The sequence below is a fragment of the Lathyrus oleraceus genome, chromosome 6 (assembly GCF_024323335.1).
Source record: "Lathyrus oleraceus cultivar Zhongwan6 chromosome 6, CAAS_Psat_ZW6_1.0, whole genome shotgun sequence".
Classification (NCBI taxonomy): domain Eukaryota; kingdom Viridiplantae; phylum Streptophyta; class Magnoliopsida; order Fabales; family Fabaceae; genus Lathyrus; species Lathyrus oleraceus.
Genome location: NC_066584.1, coordinates 417462987 through 417486250, shown reverse-complemented (window position 1 = coordinate 417486250; position 23264 = coordinate 417462987). Strand labels below are relative to the sequence as shown.

General features: G+C 42.0%; 1 pseudogene; it reads left to right on the top strand.

Annotated features, from left to right (window-relative positions):
• Positions 1-22193, top strand: part of LOC127091130 (NAD(P)H-quinone oxidoreductase subunit K, chloroplastic-like) — a 75984-nt pseudogene extending 53791 nt beyond the window's left edge.
• Positions 22194-23264: the final 1071 nt, after the last annotated feature.

The following is a 23264-nucleotide window of genomic DNA, read 5'->3' as shown; positions in this document are numbered from 1 at the left end:
AAATCCATAACACATTAAAAAATGCATAAAAAATAGGAGAAAAATCAGAAAATTGTGAGGATTTTTTCCTTGACTTTGTTGACTTGTGTAGAATTTTTTTTGACCTATTGGTCAAAGTTGTGCATGGCAAATATGTTGTTTGGCTTAGGGTTTTCTCACATGTGTTCATTTTTGATACATTTTGGCAATTTGATCATGAAATGCTCATATCATAAAATAAATTCTTGCCAATTTTTGTAGTGATTCTTGACTGGTTGATGTTCATTTATATGTAAATTTTGTGCATTTTTGATACCTGGCCATGGAGTTATGAATTTTAGAACTTAGGTGTGACAATTTGTGTCACACCTCTTGATGTCAATTTGCTGGAATTATTTGAGTGACCTATACAGGTTGAAATTGATTGAAATTTTGCATGATGATTGGTTGGCATGTTGAGATATTGTATGAATTTTTGTGGAATTTTTCATGTCATTTTCAATTTGATTGTGAATTTTCATTTCTGGTGATTAAATTTGCAAGCTCATGTGACATAGGTTGGTAGAATCATTGTGAAATGCTCATATGGTATTGGATAGCCATGAAATTTGATATGCTTGTAGTAGACACATGTTAGGACCTCCCTGTTTTGGTCTCACTCATTTCTTTACTGTTTTCATTGAGTTATGAATTTTTGAAGTGGAAGCATGTATTGATGATGTGATTTGGAGCATGAAATTGTGACTGTTTTTGTTGATTTTCATTGACATGGTTCCATTTGCCCAATTAAGCTCAAATTTGGTGTGCCATACCTGGATTAGCCCCTGTTTAGGTGTATTTAATTTGAGAATTTTTAGATTTATTTTGATGTGGATTTGAATGCAATAGTTCTGTTTGTATGCTTGGTGCTTCATTTGAACTAGTTTGCCTTGTTTTGTGCATAACATGAGCATGATGAATGATATAAACATGAGACCAATGATGTTTGCTCTTGTTTGACTTTAATTTGACTTTGGTTGGTGGATATCTTGCTGTTTAGGAGTTTTTATTGCCTTTGGACCCTAGGCTTAGCCTAGTGGTCTAGTTGCTAATGTTTGCTTGATTTTTCAGGATCAAAGGCATAATGCACATGGAGAATGATCCAAATCTATTTTAATTGATGTTGTTGATGTTGGTACACTAACATAACATTGTTTTGTAGGTTTTGAAGCTTGGGCTTAAGCTTTGAGCTTGCTTTGTTGTGCATTGCTTTGTATAGTTTGATTGATTGAACACTTGCTGTTTGGTTTTGTCTGTCTGAGTACTAACTGTGTTTGATTGTTTCCAGGTACTTTAGTTGCTCAGTTCCTTGTGAACTTTTGCTTTGCGTTGCTTAAGCAACTCGCATTGAGGTAAGTCCTCTTGACTTCATGTAGTCTGGAGACCCGGCTGTTACCGGGCCGGGCAAATAAATGTCTGAAGTCCTCCTTAAGAGGCAATGATTGTGGTTGTTTATTTTTCGTGCCAAGCAGGTGAAAGTCCTTTAAATAAGGCAATTGGTGGAAGGTAGGGGTATGCAGTCTACCCCCCACTATTCAGTTGAGTCTTCTCCTTGCTCCCATTACATGGTTGAAGCATTGAGATCCTAACCCAAGATCCTGTGCAGTGCACATTGAGTCAGAGTCTCCGAGTATAGAAGGGTCCCTCCATTCTGGACCCATGCTCATTTGTCAGACGCTCTCCCTGGTTAGGGATAAGAGCTGTGAGGTCTGATCCTCACTTCACCCATCATCTGCTTCACCTTAGCCTCGTAATGGCAAGGTTAAGAGCAAAACCAGCCTGTACAGACGACTCGCTTCGGCGGTCAAACCCCATTGATTGAGCCTCTTGTTTGGTTATAGTGGGTGTTTTGTGATTATTTGTCTAACATGCTTGATTGAGATGCTTGTTCTCATTTGATATATGATTGTATGCTTGTGTGCTAGCTTCTTTCCTGGTTAGGATTAGATCGCACTGATGCAAGTAGGTAGAAACCTGAACTTAGGGTGACTTTGCATGACAACATTAGGCTCGAGTCTCAGCTCCCTAGTGTCGTGTTTTCCCCTCGGTTTCTGGTTAGTAATTTAGTCCCTTTCAGGGGAACTACATCGCCCTGATCCTTGTTCCAGACAAGGTATGTAGGCAGGTGGTCGTGCGAGACCACTCCGGGCAGCCTTTTTCTTTTTTGCGTGTGTTTACTTGTTATCTGACTGTGTGTTTTGGCTCGGATGCCGACGTAAGCCCAGTGATTGGCAGTCGGGCTCCACGTTTGCCCTTTTGAGTGTGTTTTGGTTCGGATGCCGACGTAATTCCATCAAGTGGTTGTCGGGCTCCATGTTTGCCACCCTTGCTTGTTTGTATGTTTTGTGTTGTTTGGCGTGCGTAAGCCGAACTACAGTGGCTCTGATTCTTGTTCCAGACAAGATATGTAGGCATAAGGTGCGACGCCTTATCGAGCCCGTTTCTCCTAACCCCACCTGCGTTCCCCGTGTGTGTGTGTGATGTTTAGCAACCTATTCTTTATTCTAGGACGTGGATCCCGCCGAGTACGACGGACGTGAGGGGTGCTAATACCTTCCCCTCGCGTAACCGACTCCCGAACCCATTCTTTTGGTCGCGAGACCATGTCTTTCCAGGTTTCTCTGAGCGTTTCCTTTCCCTATCTTGGGATAAATAACGTTTAGTGGCGGCTCTGTGTGTGTTGTATTTTTATTTTGAGTCTCGCCGGTTGATTTTTCGCAGGATGCGACAGCTGGCGACTCTGCTGGGGACTCGATCTGATGTAGACCTATGCTGGTCCATCGTCCCTAAGCGAGTCCTTCCTAGCGTTCTAGGATTAGTTTAGGTTGCTTGTGTTGTTTGATTTATTGCATTTATTATTCTAACCAGTGTGTATCTATATTTGCATTAATGTCTGCATGCATCATACTATCATGTTGTTGCCGTCCTCTGTGCAGGTGGTTCATCTGATTGGGGGTGGGTGTTCTGAGTGGGGCTAAAACCCAGGCCCGAGTATACACCTAGGACTAGTGTGGTCTCCCGTTGCCTCTTTCATGTTAGATCAACATGTGCCTGGCGGCGTGATGTGCCACAAGCCGGACGAGGCTCAGTTGATAGTGCTCATCTTTGTGGAGTATCCACTTTGTTTGAGTCACTCCATCTGAGTTGTTGACTCTGGTGACCGATCATTTCCCGGATCTTTGGTTTAGACGATTTTAAGAGAGCTATAATGGCACACCCGAAAGGGCAAACCCATTGAGTATCTCTGCCTGATTGTCGAGACTATTATCCGCCTTAGGATGACCTGTTTAGAATTTACCTGTGAGGGGAGGGAGATTCTTTCAGATGCATGTTCAGATGTATGATCAGATGGTGACTTGTTGTTCAGTGGATCAGAGTCCTATTTATAAGTCGGATTTATGGCCGTTTATTTCTGAGACGCCGGAGTGCTGTCCGTGATTTATCAGTGGGGATCCGTTTATTTCAGGATTCCCCGGGCCGAGTTATTTATCAGTGGGGATCCGTTTATTTCAGGATTCCCCGGGCCGATTCAGATGATGATGGGTATCTGCTCAGAGATTGGTGATGGTGATGATGATGATGTATCTTTCTTCCGTTTATTTCGGAACCCGTGGGTCAGATTTGTGATGGTACATTCCTCAGATGGTTATGATCAGTTCAGAGACCAGATTCAGTGCAACAGAAGATCAGATGACTGGGAGGATGGCACAGTGCATTGCATTCATACATCATCCTCATTTTGCATCCATCTGCACCAGACTTACGTCTAGCCATATGGGGAGTATGATGGATTGAGAATCTGGTTGAGAGACATCTGAATGTCAGAATGTTATTGGTGAAATATTATCTGTCTCGATGAAACCAGAATCAAAAGACAGAATCTTCCTCATATGGACAGACGTTGCATTCATGCATATTAACCTGTTTGCTGTTTTGCAGGAATCATTGCTCGTGCTCGCAGAACCGTCCCTTTGCACTCAACTCGTCCTCACAGATACTTCACCAGACGCAATACTCCTAGGCTGATGGATCTTCCGAGTACTGATCTCCTTGAGCTGAAGGACAAGATGACTGAGCTGATCAACATCATGCAGGGTTTTGCAGTTGATCAGAAAGCTTTGGCTGATAAGGTTGAGAAGCTCGAGCGGGCTTCAGCTGCTAACAGTGTAGTTAACCTGGATGGGGCCTCCAATCAGGGGCTGGGTGGATCCAGAGACGGTGAAAAAAGAGCAACAGTTGGTGTGGTGAATAATGCTGGTGCTGGTGGCCAACCGGGGCAGAATCAGAAAGACAATCTTTTGCCTCCGTTCTATGGGTTTGATGAAGACCAGGAGGAAGACCGAGAAGCTGATCAATTCTCCATGCACAACGAGCCATTCGGTCAATATGCTGCTCAGCCACAAAGTAAAGAAATTCAGCTGCTGGCTGAGAAAATTAAAGTGCTTGAAAACCATGCTACTCCGGGGTTTGTCAACATGTCCAACATGGGGCTGGTTGAGGGGATTGTGATCCCACAGAAGTTCAAAGCGCCCGCATTTGACAAGTACAACGGGAGTTCTTGCCCAGAGACTCATCTTCAAGCTTTCGTCCGCAAGATCTCTGCATACACGACTGATCAGAAACTGTGGATATACTTTTTCCAGGACAGTCTGTCTGGAGGATCCTTGGAGTGGTACACCAAGTTGAAATCTGCTGACATCAAGAGTTGGCAGGATCTGGGAGATGCATTCTTTAAACAGTATCAGTTCAATGCTGATATGGCTCCGAGTCGTACCCAGCTGCAGGGTATGTCTCAGAAAAACAACGAGGGGTTTAAAGAGTATGCTCAGAGATGGAGGGAGTTGGCTGCCCGAGTTCAACCTCCGCTAGTGGACAGAGAGATGTCCGATCTCTTCATGGGTACCCTGCAAGGGGTTTTTGCTGAAAGAATGGTTGGATGCCCGGTTACCAACTTTGCTGATATTGTGGTGGCCGGAGAGAGAATTGAAAGTTGGCTGAAAATGGGGAAAATCCAGGGTGGTATTGCTTCATCATCAGGATCGAAGAAGCCATTCGGGAATGGTCAGCGCAAGAATGAGGGCGAATCAAGTGCTGTGTATGCCCAGGGAGGACACGGTAGGGATCGTTACTACCAGCACACTGCTGCTGTAACCATTCCTGCTGGTAATCAATCAGTCCGACAGCAACGTCGGCCACCTCAACAGAGAGCTGGGTATCAAGTAAGGGGAAGAGGGATTGATCGCCACTTTGACAAGCCGCCCGTGACTTACGCCTCTCTGTTTAAAAAGTTGATGGACCTTGGATTGGTACGGCCAAGGATGTTGACTCCGTTGAAACCTGATCAGAGGCCAGCCAATTTTGATGAAAATGTCAAATGTGAATTCCATTCGGGTGCTCCCGGGCACAGTGTAGAGGACTGCAAAGCTTTTAAGCACGTAGTCCAAGACCTGGTGGATTCCAAGGCTATTAACTTCGCACCATCTCCGAATGTTAATGCCAATCCTATGCCGGCACATGGTCAGGCGATGGTAAGTGCAATTGCTGAAGATTCGGATCACGCCTGTGCAATGGGTGGAGAGAACAACAGTGACTGCAAGTTCAGTGGTTGGATAAAGCCGTGCGTATCAGGGATGGGAATCCAGAACTGCAAGGCCTGAAAGGATCATCACTGTCACTCGTCCGGAAGAGTAATATTTCTTGTTTTCAGTTTTATTTGCATGAAAGCCATACGTGTTGCCCGACACGTAATGGTCCATTGTAAGGGCCACCTCATGTTCATAATTTGCATTTCTGCATCATTAATAAATGGATGTTTTTCAGTCAAAAAACGGTGTTCCCTGTCTTTCATTTATTTTTGCAGTTTAAAAACAAATAAAAATGGCAATGTTTATTTTCATTTTTCCTTTTTGTGATTTGTCTCGTCCCAACTTCAAAAATAATTCTCCGGATCTCGTTGATAACGATTTGGTTACACCTCATATGACTTCGACAAACCGATCTATCTTGCTGAAGAAGAAGACGAAGAAGACTGTGATCTGCTGGAATTAACCAGGTTGTTTAAACAAGAGGAGAAGGTGATTCAGCCGCACGAGGAGCGGGTTGAGGTTGTTATTCCACGCACCGCCGAGGTCAGGAAGGAGATGAAAATTAGAGCCGCTTCAGAGGCGAATCGAGAGCATAATGGTAGCCTTGTTGAAGGAGCGGGTGGACGCATTCACTTGGTCATGTCAGGATATGCCAAGGTCGAATACCGGTGTCGTTGTGCACAAGCTCCCATAGAAAGGAGACTGTCCTCTAGAGAAGCGAAACGCCAGTGCCTGTATCAGAGAGCCATGGTGACTTTGTTTCATGATATGATTCATCATGAAATCGAATGCTATGACATGATAGCAAAGTCCCAAACAGAAGAGGGGCATTTGGTAGATCTGGCCAAGTTGGTTAACTGGTTGAGACAATTCAAACTGAGGTTGAATTCGAGTAAGTGCACTATCAGAGTGTGGTCCGGTAAATCGTTGGGGTTCATTATAAGTGTCAGAGAGGAATCGAGGTTGCTCCTGCTTAAAAAAAAAAAAAAAAAAAAAAAAAAAATGCCTGAACCGAGGGAATAGAAGAGAGGTTCGTGGTTTCATAGATAGATTGAACTACCTGTCATGGTTCACATCTCATCTAACGGCCACGGGCGAACCTATATTCAAGTTGTTGAAAAAAAAAAGATCGAACGGTCAGGCGAATTAATGATTGCCAAGGGGCATTGAAAAATAAAAGAAAAGTTGCAGGAACCTCTGATTCTGATTCCCTGTGGGAGGAGTAGTTGTTAATCTGGTACTTGACAGCCTTCGAGGGTCTATGAGGTGTATTGGGTCAGCATGACGCGTCTTGTCGAAAAGAGCATGCAATTTACCTTAGCAAAAAGTTTATCGACTGTGAAACAGTACATTCACTGTTCGAGAAAACTTGCTGTACTTTGGCATAGGCTGCTCGCCGACTGAGACAGTATATGCTGATTCATGCCACTTTGTGGATTTCCGAGATGGATCCGATCGAGTATGTGTTTGAGAAGCCAGCATCGACCGGACGGGTTGCGGGAGAGCAAAAGAATGTTGACTGATTTGTGATCCGCTCAGAAAGCAATCAAGGGGTGTATTGTCTGATTACATCTCTCTGCAACCCGTGGAGGATAATCAACCGATGAAGTTTGAGTTCCCTGGTGAGGACATCTTGAGGTGCTCTAATCGAAAGATTGAGAGTGACCGATCCCAGAGGAGGGGCCTGACCCTGAATCCGAACGGATTCTGATGTCTGATGGGGAGGTTAAGGTGAACAAGCTTTTGCTGCCAGGATAACGTTTGAATGCACCGACGGTGTGATTGAGTACGAAGCTGGTATCCTGGGTACCGTACCGTGGTACGTACATCTGCCGGGGCACACGCCTTTCTCACTCAGAGAGCATGATTGAAGAAAAGAGGCTGGCAGCCATTTGTCATGGGCAGTTGTACCAGCAAAGGATGAAACGTGCTTTTGACAAGAAGGTGCGACCTCGGGTGTATCACGTAGGTGATATGGTGCTGAAAAGGATCCTTCCTCCTCAAAACGATCGAAGGGGCAAATGGACGCCGAATTATGAAGGTCCATTCGTGGTCAAGAAGGTTTTCTCTGGCGGAGCCTTGTTGTTAACGACCATGGATGGTGAAGATTTTCCATCCCCTGTGAATGCGGACGCAGTTAAAAAATACTTCGTATAAATAGACCCGCTGGACGAAAAGAACAAAATAGTCCAGGCAAAAAAGGGCATCCCGGCGAACCAAAAACAGAAGAAAGGTTCGGGCAAAAATTAGGGATAAAATGAAAAATTGTACACCCGGCAAGTCGAAAACCTGGAAAGGCGACTTGGGCAAAAATGGGTATCCCGGTGGACTGAAAACCCGAAAGGGCGGTCCAGGCAAAAGAGGGATTGAAACGAACAACTGCGTCTAGCATGATCGTTTGCGCTTTGGTTAAGGCATCATGGATAATACCCGGTGGGGATCAATCAGAAACGTCTTGTTCAGAAGGCAGAAAGCATGGAGAGTCTGAGGACATATGGGGTGTAACCGAGTTGGAACTTGATGAGATCACGGGTTTCACATTGCCATTAGGATAGATTTTTCCTTTTGAGCGCAATTACCTCTTTTCAGGAATTGCTTCCTTTTGTATTGCTCAATTTGAGCCACACACTTTTCAAATCAATAAAATGCACGTTCAGTCAAATGATTTTGTTTTTGTCTTTCATTACCGCTTTGATTGCAAAAACATCCAGATATTTTTGATAAAGAATCTTGCATTTTAAGACATACAGGTTCCTTCCAATGCATGTTTATAAGATTGAAAGCTTGAAATCTTATTCGGAAGGTTGAATGACCCAAGTGTTGAAATCTTGACACGCCTGGGGCACGGTTTTATCTAACGATCTGTTTTGCAGGAACTGTTAGATATTCTTCACTCACTTGCAGGTTGTGATGTGGAAGCTTTGTAACAGATCCCCAGAGAGTTCGCTCAGGAACGAATGAGTGAAAAACGACGAAGTGACGTTGAGGCGTACGACGATCCTTGATGTTAATCAAGAAGACTCTTCAAAGTCGGAAGACTTGAAAGTTTGTAATTCCCTGCAGAGTTCGATCAGGGACGAGTGCACGAAGAAGGGCGACGAAGAGACGACGAGAGACGTCCGGCGACCTTTGAAATTAATCAAGAAGACTCTTCAAAGTCGGAAAATCGAATTTCTGTATTAATTCCAGGAGTACATCTCTCGTCGAGCGCGGAGCGACTTGGAATATAAGATGATGGAGCAGAAAAGGTCCAGATGAGTCTGGCAATTCTCAAGCGAGGAAAGCTGATGCGAGATTGGGAGGTGGATACCGTGGTTCGATGAGTTGACGGGTGTTCTGAACCAACTTTTCTCATTTTCCAGCTAAATCCCCGAGCAGAATCGTAGGACTAACTCCCCAGCAGATTCCAGATCTGTAGACTTCTCCAGCCGAGTCAGGATGGTTATCCCGGTAGGTTTACAACGGTGTTTCCTCAGCAGCCAGGTCTGAAGGTTGCTAGTCCCCGAGTGGAGCGGGTTTCAAAGAAATATATCTCCAGCAGTTCCCCGAGTGGAGCGGGTTTCAATGAAATATATCTCCAGCAGTGTTCATCCTACCAGTGGATTGAACAAGTTCCCGTAGTGGACGAATTTCTGCATCCCCAGCTGTGATGATTCTACCTATGGATTGCATGGGTTGTCCCAGCGGAGTAGTATGCGGTTTCCTAGCAGGGTCAGGATGGTTATCCCCAGCAGGTTTCAGATCGATGCTTTCCCAGTCGTCACGACTGGAGGTTGCTGTTTCCCCAGTGAAGTCAACGGGTATCTGTGAGGGTTTTCCCGAAGTGGAGTCAGGATTGATATTCCCCAGCAAGTCAAAGATTGTTGTATCCCCACAGAGTGCATTGGTGGTTCTTATCCCCAGCAGTTTCTCGAGTGGATTGGGTGCAAAGGAGGTTTCCCCAGCAAGGGTTGCCTATTTCCCAGCAGCAGTGCTATTCCCCAGCAGGTTGGAGTTGGAGCAATGGCGAGTTCCTCAGCAGAGTGTCTCGTGCTTCCCAGAAGAGTCCCTTGAGGGGGATATTTCTTTTTATGCATTCATCATGTAGAGTAAGCATAGCATATTGCATAGAAAAAATAAATAATCGCGTAGCATTTCCATAATTATGGAGCATTACGCAGAAAAATCAATCATGCATCATTGCAAGCATAGGCTAGTCTCAAGCCGTGGTTACCGTTTGAGATATGGTTCTGCCAGTGGGTGAAGATGCAACTCGAGCCGTGATTACCGTTTGAGGAGTGGTTTCACTGGTTGGAAGATCAACATCAGCATTGCAAGCATCAGTTACTCGGGCCGTGGTTACCGCTTGAGATTTGTTGTACCCCAGTAGTGCGATACTGGAGGAACTTTTCCGTCGGACAGAGATGGAAATGTGACGCGATCAGCGCGATTCAAGCCGTGGGTACAGCTTGATATTTGGTTTCACCAGATGGTGAAGATGTTACTTGGATAAGTTCAACATCGTGACGCGATCAGCGTAATTCAAGCCGTGGATACCGCTTGATATTTGGTTTCACCGGATGGTGAAGATGTTACTTGGATAAGCTCAACATCATGACGCGATCAGCGCGATTCAAGCCGTGGGTACAGCTTGATATTTGGTTTCACCGGATGGTGAAGATGTTACTTGGATAAGTTCAACATCGTGACGCGATCAGCGCAATTCAAGCCGTGGATACCGCTTGATATTTGGTTTCACCGGATGGTGAAGATGTTACTTGGATAAGCTCAACATCATGACGCGATCAGCGCGATTCAAGCCGTGGGTACAGCTTGATATTTGGTTTCACCGGATGGTGAAGATGTTACTTGGATAAGTTCAACATCGTGACGCGATCAGCGCAATTCAAGCCGTGGATACCGCTTGATATTTGGTTTCACCGGATGGTGAAGATGTTACTTGGATAAGCTCAACATCATGACGCGATCAGCGCGATTCAAGCCGTGGATACCGCTTGATATTTGGTTTCACCGGATGGTGAAGATGTTACTTGGATAAGTTCAACATCATGACGCGTTCAGCATGACTCAAGCCGTGGTTACCGCTTGAAGGTTTGGTTTCACCAGATGGTGAAGATGTTACTCTGAGGAGTCTAGCATCATGACGTCAGATCAACAATGTTCCCCAGTAGTGCGATACTGGAGGAAAGGTTTCCGTCGAACAGAGATGGAAGTAAAATCAGAGGACGTTACGCGATCAGCGCGGTTCAGGGGTTCAAATGCAATGATTGGGGATCATTGGCGCAAGCAATTTTCCGGAGTTCAGACCGAAGCGGAGTTCAGACCGAAGTGGTGTTCAGACCAATTTTCCGGAGTTCAGACCGAACCGGAGTTCAGACCGAAGCGGAGATCAGACCGACGTGGTTTTCAGACCAAGAAGAAGAAAAGAAAATTTCGGGGTCCAAGAAAAGAAAAAAAAGGGGAGAATAATAATCCCGAGTGGATGTGTGGTGATCAGGCCATGGTTATCCCTGAGTTACCATTTATTTTGGTATCCAGGTCGACGTTTCAGAGTTTGTTTCTTCGCCGATGCTGACAGGCGTTAATTATATCCCATCAGAGTGCAAATTGTTCGTCTGTTCTTGGTATTCAATCACTCTTCATCCTGATCATCCGAAAGCCGAGGCTATTTCGTATCGACAGGTTCACAGTGGATTGAATAAGGGCAGCTGTAACACCTCAAAATTTGCCCTCCTCTCGTGGGACTAAGCATTAACATATTTGCATTTCATTTTAGGGCATTAGGCATTTCATGTTGCATATCATGTGGTTACATTGTGCAAGCCATCTTCCCAAGTCTTGATCAGAAGATGAGAAAGTCAAGTGCAAGCCTAGGGTTTACTGAATGATCATGGGTCATCTGAGGATTGGGCTGTGAATTAGGGTTTCATGATTCTCCAATGGATGTTGGTCTTCACTTTGATTGCAATGATACATCATCATCATCATGGTTTGGTGTCATCAGGAGATTGAAGAAGATTTCCTTGAGATTAGGGTTTTGACCACTGGTCAACCCTAATCAGTTGTATTGGGCCAATCAGGGCATAATCAGAAGATGAGGTTTGTGATGGAGATGAGGATCATTTTGTGATTATATTGTGCTTATTGAGGCTAGGGTTTCACCCTTGAGCCATTTCAGTTGAAGATTGGGGTTCAATTTGATCTATGCATTGCCAAATTCATCTATCAGATGAAAAGTCAACTGTGGTCAACTGTACATGATCTGATGGATTTGGAGGTGGAAATGAGTTGGAGACACTTCATTCATGTTGGAACAAGTGATATATGACATCTCAAAGCTTAAGAATGAAGAAAATCAAGTCAGGACAAAAACTGCCAAAAATAGAAAGTGGCTTGTAATTGAAGTTTCTAAAAATGGAAAGTTTTGGACCTCAAAGCCACGTGTCCAAGGAAGCTTCAAATGAAAATTTGTTCAACATGAAAGTTGTAGATCTTGTTCTCACCTTTCCAAAAAGTCCAAGAACTTGAGAATCCCATGTATGGTTGGAAAGTTATGGCTCAGTGAAATTCAAAAATGACCTGTAATCAGGAGGCCATAACTTCCACATACTTTGTCCAAATTGCAAGTTCTTTATATGCACAAACTCCATTGGATATGTACTTCAAGGGTGCATCATTGGATTTTCCCAAAAATGGCCAAGGCAAAAAGTCACTTTTCAACTGGACAACTGAATTGGACCAGGGGCAAAATTGTCCAACTGTCAAAATAATTGGAATTTTGAGATGGGACTTTTTGCTACACCTCATAAATGGCATTTTAAACTTGTTGGAATCATCATTTCATGGCTAAAGCATATGGTATGAGATTTGGCTTGAAAAGTGAAAGTGCTAAAAATGGACAAATGCATCCACATGGTGATTTTGAGATTTACACATCCAATGGGCATGAGGAAAGTTCCTACAACTCACATATGATAATTGGAAGGTGTATGTGCTGTCAAAACAGGTGGCATGAGCTGTCATAGTGGAATTACATTTTTGCCCTTTCTTACAAATTACCATTTACACTAACAATGCTTTTGGCTAATTAAGTGGATTAAGGGATAATTAAGCTCATGTATATAAACCTAAACACTTGCTAATCATAACAGAATACACAATTCCCCAAATTGGATCTGAAAACCTCTCACATTCATCAATTTCATCAAGAACACTCCAAAGCCAAAACTCATCAAACTTCATCAATTTGCAACCAAATCACGAAATTCTTTTGGCATTCAACTCACATCATCTTCTCCTCCATCTGTTTGTGCTCAAGAGTCTCAAGAACTTGGCCAATCGCGACTGTTGCAAGTGAAGACATCAATGGCAAAATGCAATTCTTCATGACTGGAGCAGGTTCGAGCTAGGCAAAGGCTTCCAATCATCTTCCTCATCATTATACAACACCTGTTCGAAGGAATCAAGCGCAAAGAACCGCTTGATCTACACGGCCATAGCAGGTTTCTTCAAAATTCGATCTCAAGCTTTTGTTGAATTATTGTGTGCGTGTTGTAGAGCGTGGAATGTAGAGCATCGTGATATGTTTAGAATTGCAAATGATCAATCGTAGGCTTAGAAATCGTAACCTGAAGTTTGGATGTTAAACCCTAGCGCGAGTGATTCGTGAGTTTTAGGAACTGTTAGGTCGAATTGAGTTGATATTTGGATTCTACTTGTTCATACGGTTCTAATGACTATCTACTTGTCCATTTTGGTGACGATTTGATGTTCGTCGTGTTCAAGCGTTTCTGGAAATTTTTGAGGTTGATGATGAGTTTTCTGGGCAAATAGGGGTGTTTGATCCGAAAAGCCATTTGAAAATTCAAATAACATGTTTCCCTCCCGCGCCATTGGTATTTACAAGAATGCCATTGGCATTTTAATTAATTAAAATTAATTCACAAAAAATCCATAACACATTAAAAAATGCATAAAAAATAGGAGAAAAATCAGAAAATTGTGAGGATTTTTTCCTTGACTTTGTTGACTTGTGTAGAATTTTTTTTGACCTATTGGTCAAAGTTGTGCATGGCAAATATGTTGTTTGGCTTAGGGTTTTCTCACATGTGTTCATTTTTGATACATTTTGGCAATTTGATCATGAAATGCTCATATCATAAAATAAATTCTTGCCAATTTTTGTAGTGATTCTTGACTGGTTGATGTTCATTTATATGTAAATTTTGTGCATTTTTGATACCTGGCCATGGAGTTATGAATTTTAGAACTTAGGTGTGACAATTTGTGTCACACCTCTTGATGTCAATTTGCTGGAATTATTTGAGTGACCTATACAGGTTGAAATTGATTGAAATTTTGCATGATGATTGGTTGGCATGTTGAGATATTGTATGAATTTTTGTGGAATTTTTCATGTCATTTTCAATTTGATTGTGAATTTTCATTTCTGGTGATTAAATTTGCAAGCTCATGTGACATAGGTTGGTAGAATCATTGTGAAATGCTCATATGGTATTGGATAGCCATGAAATTTGATATGCTTGTAGTAGACACATGTTAGGACCTCCCTGTTTTGGTCTCACTCATTTCTTTACTGTTTTCATTGAGTTATGAATTTTTGAAGTGGAAGCATGTATTGATGATGTGATTTGGAGCATGAAATTGTGACTGTTTTTGTTGATTTTCATTGACATGGTTCCATTTGCCCAATTAAGCTCAAATTTGGTGTGCCATACCTGGATTAGCCCCTGTTTAGGTGTATTTAATTTGAGAATTTTTAGATTTATTTTGATGTGGATTTGAATGCAATAGTTCTGTTTGTATGCTTGGTGCTTCATTTGAACTAGTTTGCCTTGTTTTGTGCATAACATGAGCATGATGAATGATATAAACATGAGACCAATGATGTTTGCTCTTGTTTGACTTTAATTTGACTTTGGTTGGTGGATATCTTGCTGTTTAGGAGTTTTTATTGCCTTTGGACCCTAGGCTTAGCCTAGTGGTCTAGTTGCTAATGTTTGCTTGATTTTTCAGGATCAAAGGCATAATGCACATGGAGAATGATCCAAATCTATTTTAATTGATGTTGTTGATGTTGGTACACTAACATAACATTGTTTTGTAGGTTTTGAAGCTTGGGCTTAAGCTTTGAGCTTGCTTTGTTGTGCATTGCTTTGTATAGTTTGATTGATTGAACACTTGCTGTTTGGTTTTGTCTGTCTGAGTACTAACTGTGTTTGATTGTTTCCAGGTACTTTAGTTGCTCAGTTCCTTGTGAACTTTTGCTTTGCGTTGCTTAAGCAACTCGCATTGAGGTAAGTCCTCTTGACTTCATGTAGTCTGGAGACCCGGCTGTTACCGGGCCGGGCAAATAAATGTCTGAAGTCCTCCTTAAGAGGCAATGATTGTGGTTGTTTATTTTTCGTGCCAAGCAGGTGAAAGTCCTTTAAATAAGGCAATTGGTGGAAGGTAGGGGTATGCAGTCTACCCCCCACTATTCAGTTGAGTCTTCTCCTTGCTCCCATTACATGGTTGAAGCATTGAGATCCTAACCCAAGATCCTGTGCAGTGCACATTGAGTCAGAGTCTCCGAGTATAGAAGGGTCCCCCCATTCTGGACCCATGCTCATTTGTCAGACGCTCTCCCTGGTTAGGGATAAGAGCTGTGAGGTCTGATCCTCACTTCACCCATCATCTGCTTCACCTTAGCCTCGTAATGGCAAGGTTAAGAGCAAAACCAGCCTGTACAGACGACTCGCTTCGGCGGTCAAACCCCATTGATTGAGCCTCTTGTTTGGTTATAGTGGGTGTTTTGTGATTATTTGTCTAACATGCTTGATTGAGATGCTTGTTCTCATTTGATATATGATTGTATGCTTGTGTGCTAGCTTCTTTCCTGGTTAGGATTAGATCGCACTGATGCAAGTAGGTAGAAACCTGAACTTAGGGTGACTTTGCATGACAACATTAGGCTCGAGTCTCAGCTCCCTAGTGTCGTGTTTTCCCCTCGGTTTCTGGTTAGCAATTTAGTCCCTTTCAGGGGAACTACATCGCCCTGATCCTTGTTCCAGACAAGGTATGTAGGCAGGTGGTCGTGCGAGACCACTCCGGGCAGCCTTTTTCTTTTTTGCGTGTGTTTACTTGTTATCTGACTGTGTGTTTTGGCTCGGATGCCGACGTAAGCCCAGTGATTGGCAGTCGGGCTCCACGTTTGCCCTTTTGAGTGTGTTTTGGTTCGGATGTCGACGTAATTCCATCAAGTGGTTGTCGGGCTCCATGTTTGCCACCCTTTCTTGTTTGTATGTTTTGTGTTGTTTGGCGTGCGTAAGCCGAACTACAGTGGCTCTGATTCTTGTTCCAGACAAGATATGTAGGCATAAGGTGCGACGCCTTATCGAGCCCGTTTCTCCTAACCCCACCTGCGTTCCCCGTGTGTGTGTGTGATGTTTAGCAACCTATTCTTTATTCTAGGACGTGGATCCCGTCGAGTACGACGGACGTGAGGGGTGCTAATACCTTCCCCTCGCGTAACCGACTCCCGAACCCATTCTTTTGGTCGCGAGACCATGTCTTTCCAGGTTTCTCTGAGCGTTTCCTTTCCCTATCTTGGGATAAATAACGTTTAGTGGCGGCTCTGTGTGTGTTGTATTTTTATTTTGAGTCTCGCCGGTTGATTTTTCGCAGGATGCGACAGTAATCATGATTCGACTTTGCTTCGTTGTATGGATAAAAAGGAAGCAGAAAAGATTATGGAAGACATGCATGACGATATTTTTGGGACTCACTCTAGTGGACATACAATGGCCAAGAAGATTCTGAGATCAGGGTATTATTGGTCTACCATGGAAGCTGATTGCCACCATCACTCCAGAACTTGTCACAAGTGCCAGATCTATGCGGATAAAGTACATGTGCCTCCTGCTCCTTTAAACGTGTTGACAGCCCCTTGGCCCTTTGCAATGTGGGGCATTGATATGATTGGGGAGATTAAACCTACTGCTTCTAACGGACATCGCTTCATTCTTGTTGCGATTGATTACTTTACAAAGTGGGTAGAGGCAGCCTCATTTGCTTCTATTATCAAGAATGTGGTGGCACGATTCATCAAGAGTAATCTCATTTGTCGATATGGCATCCCTGAAAGAGTTATCACTGACAATGGCACCAATTTGAACAACAAAATGATTACTGAACTCTGCACGCAGTTCAAGATAAAACACCATAACTCTTCTCCGTACCGGCCAAAGATGAACGACGCCGTGGAGGCTGCTAATAAGAATATCAAGAAGGTCATACAAAAGATGACAGTAACATACAAAGACTGGCATGAGATGTTACCATTTGCTCTTCATGGTTATCGCACTTCAGTACGCACTTCGACAGGGGCAACTCCTTTCTCTTTAGTCTACGGAATGGAAGCCGTCCTACCGGTAGAGGTTCAGATTCCCTCTCTAAGAATCATGAAAGAGACAGGTTTAGACGAGGATGAATGGATTCAGACTCGACTCGATCATATAAATTTGATTGATGAGAAGAGACTGGCGGCTGTTTGTCATGGGCAGATATATCAGAAGCGCATGACCCAGGCATTCAACAAAAAGGTCAAGAGACGGGTGTATCAAATCGGCGAATTGGTGATAAAGCGTATCATTCTACCACAAGGTGATCCCAGAGGCAAATGGACTCCCACATACGAAGGGCCATTTGTAGTTAAGAAGGTATTCTCTGGTGGAGCCATGATACTTGCTACGATGGATGGCGAAGACTTCCCACATCCCGTGAACGCAGACATAGTCAAAAAATACTACGCATAAAAGAGACCCGCTAGGTCGACGTACCTAGGCAAAAGTAAGGGCATCCCGACGAACCAAAAGGGTTCGGGCAAAAATTGGGGATAAACATATAAAAATGTACACCCGGCAAGTTGAAAACCTGAAAAGGCGGCTTGGGCAAAAAAGGGTATCCTGGTGGACTGAAAACCTGAAAAGGTGGTCCAGGCAAAAATTAGGGATTAAAAGCGTATGACTATGTCCCGTTCTCAGTCAACTTCACCCAAGTCAAAGGGACTGAACAAGCCAATCACTTCTATCCGACAGCAGGAGATGAGATGCTTGAAGACATAATGACAGTAGCAGAATTAAAATCAACAGGGCTTTTCCTTCATAGCTTTTCTTTATGTCCTCGACAATTTCCTCTTACTAGGATTTCTGTCTCTTTGTACACAAATTGCCTGTTTATAGGCCCTCTTTCAAACTCAATACAATTTTATTTCCAAAAAGATGCTTTTGTTTTACTTTTTCTGTTTTGTTTGCGTAAACGTCCATTGATTTAATTTGAATTAATATGTGCATTTGAATATGATCGATGTTTGTCAAAAATACATGCATAAAACGGAAATAGCGATTACTACAAGACTTCGGGATCGAGGACCAGGTCTAACCATGCCTTCCAATGAATCCGGGTGCTGATTCTATCCCCCAGCAAAGCCAGTTATTCCCCAGAAGCAATTGGCATTACTAGACAAAGGGGTCATCAATACAAGTATCTCCAACCAGAAGATGGGGATTTATTTTCCCCAGGGAGTCGCAAAAAAAAAAAAAAAAAACTTTTCAGACGCATAATTCATTCATTACATCATTTCACAACATACGCATGTATGCATTGTTTGCATTTATTCTCATAAGCATAAAACACCTCATGCATCATGACATGGCATGAAGCTAACCTTATTTTTCAGGTTAATTATCCTCCTGATACAGTCAAAACAAAGGTCCATTCAGACGGACGTCTTTATCAATTACATTCAAGATTCGCCTACATCTTAGATATTCGTTGCAAATACAACATACACAAATACTATCAGATATAGCCTAGCGTACGGTTCATTCTGACTCAGCTCAATATATGACTCATTCAACTCAGATACGATCTAACGTACGATCCATTCTGACCTTCAACAACTCAAATGCGGTCTAGCGTACGACCCAGTTGGATCTTCAAATCCTCAGATACTGCCTAGCGTACAGTACATTCCGGGGTGTAGTCTAGCGTACGACTACTTTCTTCTTCAGATACAGCCTAACGGACGGCTCATTCTGCAACTCAGATACGATCTAACGTACGATCCATTCTGACCTTCAAATCCTCAGATACTGCCTAGCGTACGGTACATTCCGGGGTGTAGTCTAGCGTACGACTACTTTCTTCTTCAGATACAGCCTAACGTACGGCTCATTCTGCAACTCAGATACGATCTAACGTACGATCCATTCTGACCTTCAACAACTCCAATGCGGTCTAGCGTACGACCCATTTGGATATTCAACTCAGATGCGATCTAACGTACGATCCATTCTGACTTTCAGCAACTCCAATACGGTCTAACGTACGACCCATTTGGATCTTCAACTCAGATACGATCTAGCGTATGATCCATTCTGATTCTACCTTCGTCAGATACAGCCTAACGTACGGCTCATTCTGCAACTCCAATACGGTCTAACGTACGACCCATTTGGATCTTCAACTCAGATACGATCTAGCGTATGATCCACTCTGATTCTACCTTCGTCAGTCATCCGCCTAATGAACAATTCACTCTGCTATTCAGATACGGTCTAGTGTATGATCCATTCTGATCCTTTATCCCCAGCAGCGTATGACACACTCTGACTCCCCAGCGAAGTCGACAACCTAATGGATGACTCACTATACGGTCTAACGTACGACCCAGTGTGGCACCCATGTCTTCAAATTGGTCTAACGTACGACGCAATATGAAGCTCTCATCATCAAACTTCCTGGATGGCATCTTTAAGCCCATCTCCATCAAGACTAATTGACAAGTGCAAATTTTTGGGGCATTCTAGTGTTCAATAATCTTCCACCTCCAGACCACGAATGGCATACATGCCATCCTAACTCTCTTGGTTCAAGAATATTGAACAGGGGCAGCTGTCATACCCCAAAATTTGCCCGTTAACATTACAAGGCATTTTTTAAGGCACCCAACTTATTTTTCAAGGCATTAATCTCAAAAGAACAAAGGCCCAGCACCCAGATGGCCAAATCCAGAAAATGGCCCAAACTGGCTTGCTCGCTAGGCGAGCAAATCCTTCGCCTAGCGAACCCTTCGCTACAATACTCGCCTAGCGAAGCTTGCGAATACCAGAAAATTCTGGGCTTCATTCTGAGCCCATTAGGTCACAAAAACTATTATAAATACCAAGGACTTCATTCAGAAAGAGAAGACGAAAACGGAGAAAGGAGAACCCTAGCAAGCAAACCCTAACGCTCACAAACGGCAAACCCCGGAGGCAAACCTTGAAGGAACTCAGCGGCATCAAGGTTACCTCTGCCCAATTCAATCCGATTTGCCAATCCAAGGTCGCAATTCAATTTGCAAACAGGTTTGCATCGCTATTACCGCCTTATGTTCTTAATTTGCATATGGCATTATGATTAAATTTATGAAAATATCTTGAGTTTGGCATGTGAATTTTAGTATGTATCTGAATACATTAAATGATTAACCATGTAATTGCTGTAATGAAAGCCATAAGGCATAAAATTGGCTGAAATTGTACTGTTATCATAACCGGAATCCGCAGCCGCTCGCTAGCACATCGCTAAGCGAGCATGCAGCGAGTATTCGCTAAGCCTTCGCTAGGCGAAGCAGGAGCGAACGTGACAGTAGCTGACTTTTCTGTTCTGATTTTTTTTTTGCCCATCTGACATGTTTTATCATAGCCATGCATTGTTTATCTGATCCCATTACTGTTGTGATTTCTTTTGTGGTGTAATTCTTGATTGCACCCGGATTTGGTATTCTGACATGTTTGCCGAGTTTTGTAAAGGTTCACATATCCCCGGAAAAGATAGCTTGATAGGTATTCCACTTTATTTGTGGGATACCCTTGTGGAGATTCACCCTAAATCACTTAACTGATTTCAATGTATTAATTTTAATGTGGAGACCCACCCTAAATTACCTAGCTGATATTAATGTATTGATTTCATTGTGGAGATTCATCATAATTACCTAATTGATTGTAAAATATGGCCTTTGAATATGTGATCTTGGACCTCTCTTTGTTGCCTTACGGTATTACGGTCATGTCCCGCGAATGTGGGGATACCCTTAGCCAAGACCCTTCGATTAAATCATCATGTCCCTCTAAAATAAATCCTAGCCCCTCGGATGTTGCCTTCGAATATATGATTCTGTCCCTCGATGACCCTTCGGTGTAGCCTACGGTTAAATGATGATAATCCCTTCGAATGCTAAGGTATCCTTACAACCGTTGCTTTCAATGACCAATCGATGACCCTACGATGACCCTTTTACATCCAAAGGATAAAACTACTTATTTCTCAATAATAAGGACGATTTTACCCTCACAATGATAGGAAATGCCCATCAAGACCTTGGGTAGGTATAACTCTTAATTGCTTACTCATAATTTAAAAATACTTTTCACACTTCACAAATACTAGAAAATCACCACTTGGTATACATTCATACTAGAATCATTACTGAGTTATATTTTTCTAAACCATTTTCAAAACTAAACGAGATAACCACTTTGTATACATTCATACGAGAATCATTACAAAGTTAAATTCTCTTTTTCAAAACATTTTCTAAATAATTCACGAACACTTTTTCAGACAAGAAAAATAATATAAGTGATCAAGCAATTAAGAGCCCATGGATAACCATGGATACAAAGGGTGCTAACACCTTCCCTTTGTATAATGTACCTCCCGAACCCAAAATCTAATTAAGGTCTTTCCTGTTCTTTTCCACCTTTCCTTATTGGATAAAAGAAAAGTCGGTGGCGACTCTTGCTATCCGCGACATTTGCTTTCCAAAGCAAAACACACCAAAGTCAGTTCACCGTATGACAGCATGACAATATATATTGAAAGGGAGATTAGTGCAAGCATTAGTTCGGAGTCAATTATTGACGATTTCAAGTCACTCGGAACGCGTAAAGCATTACTTTAAGGTAGTTTTAAGTCATGTAATTTAAATTTTTAGTAATTAACTTTGTATTTATTTTAACTTTAATGTTTTATTTAAAATACTATTTACATTTTATTTATAATCTTTATTTTACGTTAGCGGCCATCCCAATTTTTTTTATCTGGCTCCGCCACTGTTCTTTAGTTCGATTATATGAGCAAATGCCCGAACCAAAATATGTTATTGCCATGGGAGCTTGTACAATTACATGAGGTATGTTCAATACCAATTCTTATAGTACTGTTCGGGGCATGGATAAGCTAATTCCTATGGATGTCTATTTTCCAGGCTATCCACTTAAACCAAAAGCTGTTATAGACGCTATAACAAAACTTCGTAAGAAAATATCTCAAGAAATTGATGAAGATCCAATTAGTTATCAACGAGAGAATAAGTCTTTTACTACTAACCACAAATTCTATGTTGGACGCAGTACTCATATCGGGAATTCTAATCAAGGATTATTCTATAAACCATAATCTATTTCAAAGATAACCTCTAACACATTTTTGAAATATAAAAAAGTTCAGTATCCTCCGACGAACGAAAAAGTGAATTAAACAAGATCCTTTTGTACAAAATACAATAAGAAATAACAAGCAAGTCAATCTTAAAAAATTTCGTTGTAATGTAAATAAATGGTAAATACTTATACCAATCTGATAAAGAACTCGGAAGAAGTAAAAAAATGCAAGGTAACTTGTCTGCTTCGCTAGTCAAATAGGGAATAGTTCATAGATCTTTGGGTTTTGATTACCAAGGAATAAAGACTTTACAAATAAATCTTGGGGATTGGAATTCGATTGCTGTTGTAGTACCAGGATGACTATTAGTGAGTGTCTATCATCTTACGAGAATATAGTATAGTCTAGATCAACCCGAAGAGGTATGCATAAAAGTATTTACCCCAAGGTAAAATTTGAGAATTCCTTTTTTATTCTAGGTTTAGAAAAGTGCAGATTTTCAAGAAAGGGAATCTTATGATATGTTAGGAATCCATTATGATAATCATCTGCGTCTGAAACATATTTTAATGCCCGAAAGTTGGATATGATGGCCTTTGCGTAAATATTATATCGCCCCCAGTTTTTATGAAATACAAGATGCTCACTAAATGATAAAACTTCGACAACTCCAGATATTAAAGAAATATCTGTATGGACATTTTCTTTTTCTTATAGATTAGTCAAAATAATAAAAGTTTAATTCCTATCTTATTCTTGATTATGATAAATCAGAAAATTGATAAATAAAAAAGACAATAATATAGGGATTCATTGAGATTCAAAAATGGGATGGAGCAATACTTATTTCGGACGAGCCAATAGGATGAACTGAAAAAGTTCTAGATGCACATCAACATCAATTAGATATCTGGATGGCTACGAAAAAGAAAAAGTACGATTAAATAAAATACAAAGAAATGGACCAGATTTTTGGATAATGTATCTCAGATTTTTTTTGACTATTCTCACCTATGAACTCCCTTATATTCCACTTTTTGATATTTCAACCAACTAATTTAACCATTTAAAGTTTGTTTCAATTGAAATATTAACATTCTTTATTGCAACACACAAAAAATAGAAACAAACTTGAATCATTCATTTTCATACTTCCTTTTTATACCT